Raw genomic sequence first — 4,355 nt, 5'->3', positions numbered from 1 at the left:
GAATGAACTGTCACCCGGAAGTGATCTGTGTAGTGAGACCTTAAAGTCTAGTGACCGATTTTGTCAAACTTGGTATGAAGTCATTCCACTTTCATAGTAGAATACTATGTTATATATTCACAATACCATCAAAACTGTGTGTCATTATGACTGTACATTCGAAAAAATTCATTATGCACAAAATCACAGAAATTAGGGTGAATTTGGATATTGACCTTGTGACCTTGAATTTTGACCTTTTACAATGAGAAACTCAGTGTTAGACACTCAGATCAATTTATTTATTACATTAAGTATACTAGAATATACATTTTGACACACACACCCCTAAAAAATAAAAAGAAAATAAAAAGAAAAATAATAAAAATAAATAAAATTGACATGTTTGCAATATTTACCCAAATAGGGCCCCCATACACTTGGCTGAAATCCACATCGATGTAATTACCTTTTATAAGGATGCTACACTAGTACATTTTCATTTTGGCTTGCTAAACTTATATATTTTGGGATAAACAGTAATTTCATGTTTTACATTATGGTCTCACTACACAGATGTCATCTGCCATTGAAACCCATGTTAAACTGCCCAACTTCAAGCGAAGATTGCCCATAGAACGGGTTCTCGTTGGCACTAACAACATACACCATTGCAAACATACATTATATAAGCATTTATTTTCACTCCAAAATTGAGAACATTTCCGTCTCAGTTTTTTGCTATACGACCGCATCTGGCTGTAGTACCGGTCCGAATAGGTGGTTCATTAACCGATTCACTCCGGCTGTCACTTGCGCTATATACCCATGTCCCAAAAGGTCGATGCACAATATTACAAAATAACATGGGCAAAATACAGCCAGAAGGCTTACCATTAAGCATACATATTGTTTTAATTCTTCACCATTTGCTAGAAGTGAATATGTGACCCATAACATGTGTCCCAATTAGGAACTATAGTGGACCGTGATGAATGAACTGTCACCCGGAAGTGATCTGTGTAGTGAGACCTTAAAGTCTAGTGACCGATTTTGTCAAACTTGGTATGAAGTCAGTTTGATAATTTGGGTCATTTACACCATGAAAAGCTATACTAGAGCCATGTAACTTATGAACTCTAACCAATACACCAAAAGATAGATGCACCATACCATCCAATAAAACTTCATATCACATTGTTACTCCTCGGTCATCCACACAATAGATGGTCATCAAACAAACAGCCACTATATGGTAATGTATGACCTTGTTGGTAGTTCTGATATGGGGAACATACAAAGAAGCTAATTATCTAGTGAGTTCATTAAAAATATTAGTTTCCATCAATTGTTGCTAGGGGCAACAATTGTTTCATAATGAAGTGTTGAAATCCTGGTTTTTTCTGTATATTTCAGCATGAAGATCCACATATTATTAATGGCAGATACAAATTCCACTTTCATAGTAGAATACTATGTTATATATTCACAATACCATCAAAACTGTGTGTCATTATGACTGTACATTCGAAAAAATTCATTATGCACAAAATCACAGAAATTAGGGTGAATTTGGATATTGACCTTGTGACCTTGAATTTTGACCTTTTACAATGAGAAACTCAGTGTTAGACACTCAGATCAATTTATTTATTACATTAAGTATACTAGAATATACATTTTGACACACACACCCCTAAAAAATAAAAAGAAAATAAAAAGAAAAATAATAAAAATAAATAAAATTGACATGTTTGCAATATTTACCCAAATAGGGCCCCCATACACTTGGCTGAAATCCACATCGATGTAATTACCTTTTATAAGGATGCTACACTAGTACATTTTCATTTTGGCTTGCTAAACTTATATATTTTGGGATAAACAGTAATTTCATGTTTTACATTATGGTCTCACTACACAGATGTCATCTGCCATTGAAACCCATGTTAAACTGCCCAACTTCAAGCGAAGATTGCCCATAGAACGGGTTCTCGTTGGCACTAACAACATACACCATTGCAAACATACATTATATAAGCATTTATTTTCACTCCAAAATTGAGAACATTTCCGTCTCAGTTTTTTGCTATACGACCGCATCTGGCTGTAGTACCGGTCCGAATAGGTGGTTCATTAACCGATTCACTCCGGCTGTCACTTGCGCTATATACCCATGTCCCAAAAGGTCGATGCACAATATTACAAAATAACATGGGCAAAATACAGCCAGAAGGCTTACCATTAAGCATACATATTGTTTTAATTCTTCACCATTTGCTAGAAGTGAATATGTGACCCATAACATGTGTCCCAATTAGGAACTATAGTGGACCGTGATGAATGAACTGTCACCCGGAAGTGATCTGTGTAGTGAGACCTTAAAGTCTAGTGACCGATTTTGTCAAACTTGGTATGAAGTCAGTTTGATAATTTGGGTCATTTACACCATGAAAAGCTATACTAGAGCCATGTAACTTATGAACTCTAACCAATACACCAAAAGATAGATGCACCATACCATCCAATAAAACTTCATATCACATTGTTACTCCTCGGTCATCCACACAATAGATGGTCATCAAACAAACAGCCACTATATGGTAATGTATGACCTTGTTGGTAGTTCTGATATGGGGAACATACAAAGAAGCTAATTATCTAGTGAGTTCATTAAAAATATTAGTTTCCATCAATTGTTGCTAGGGGCAACAATTGTTTCATAATGAAGTGTTGAAATCCTGGTTTTTTCTGTATATTTCAGCATGAAGATCCACATATTATTAATGGCAGATACAAATTCCACTTTCATAGTAGAATACTATGTTATATATTCACAATACCATCAAAACTGTGTGTCATTATGACTGTACATTCGAAAAAATTCATTATGCACAAAATCACAGAAATTAGGGTGAATTTGGATATTGACCTTGTGACCTTGAATTTTGACCTTTTACAATGAGAAACTCAGTGTTAGACACTCAGATCAATTTATTTATTACATTAAGTATACTAGAATATACATTTTGACACACACACCCCTAAAAAATAAAAAGAAAATAAAAAGAAAAATAATAAAAAAATAATAAAATTGACATGTTTGCAATATTTACCCAAATAGGGCCCCCATACACTTGGCTGAAATCCACATCGATGTAATTACCTTTTATAAGGATGCTACACTAGTACATTTTCATTTTGGCTTGCTAAACTTATATATTTTGGGATAAACAGTAATTTCATGTTTTACATTATGGTCTCACTACACAGATGTCATCTGCCATTGAAACCCATGTTAAACTGCCCAACTTCAAGCGAAGATTGCCCATAGAACGGGTTCTCGTTGGCACTAACAACATACACCATTGCAAACATACATTATATAAGCATTTATTTTCACTCCAAAATTGAGAACATTTCCGTCTCAGTTTTTTGCTATACGACCGCATCTGGCTGTAGTACCGGTCCGAATAGGTGGTTCATTAACCGATTCACTCCGGCTGTCACTTGCGCTATATACCCATGTCCCAAAAGGTCGATGCACAATATTACAAAATAACATGGGCAAAATACAGCCAGAAGGCTTACCATTAAGCATACATATTGTTTTAATTCTTCACCATTTGCTAGAAGTGAATATGTGACCCATAACATGTGTCCCAATTAGGAACTATAGTGGACCGTGATGAATGAACTGTCACCCGGAAGTGATCTGTGTAGTGAGACCTTAAAGTCTAGTGACCGATTTTGTCAAACTTGGTATGAAGTCAGTTTGATAATTTGGGTCATTTACACCATGAAAAGCTATACTAGAGCCATGTAACTTATGAACTCTAACCAATACACCAAAAGATAGATGCACCATACCATCCAATAAAACTTCATATCACATTGTTACTCCTCGGTCATCCACACAATAGATGGTCATCAAACAAACAGCCACTATATGGTAATGTATGACCTTGTTGGTAGTTCTGATATGGGGAACATACAAAGAAGCTAATTATCTAGTGAGTTCATTAAAAATATTAGTTTCCATCAATTGTTGCTAGGGGCAACAATTGTTTCATAATGAAGTGTTGAAATCCTGGTTTTTTCTGTATATTTCAGCATGAAGATCCACATATTATTAATGGCAGATACAAATTCCACTTTCATAGTAGAATACTATGTTATATATTCACAATACCATCAAAACTGTGTGTCATTATGACTGTACATTCGAAAAAATTCATTATGCACAAAATCACAGAAATTAGGGTGAATTTGGATATTGACCTTGTGACCTTGAATTTTGACCTTTTACAATGAGAAACTCAGTGTTAGACACTCAGATCAATTTATTTATTACATTAAGTATACTAGAATATACA

The sequence above is a fragment of the Gigantopelta aegis genome, chromosome 6 (assembly GCF_016097555.1).
Source record: "Gigantopelta aegis isolate Gae_Host chromosome 6, Gae_host_genome, whole genome shotgun sequence".
NCBI classification, from domain to species: Eukaryota; Metazoa; Mollusca; class Gastropoda; order Neomphalida; family Peltospiridae; genus Gigantopelta; species Gigantopelta aegis.
This window is presented reverse-complemented; position numbering follows the sequence as displayed.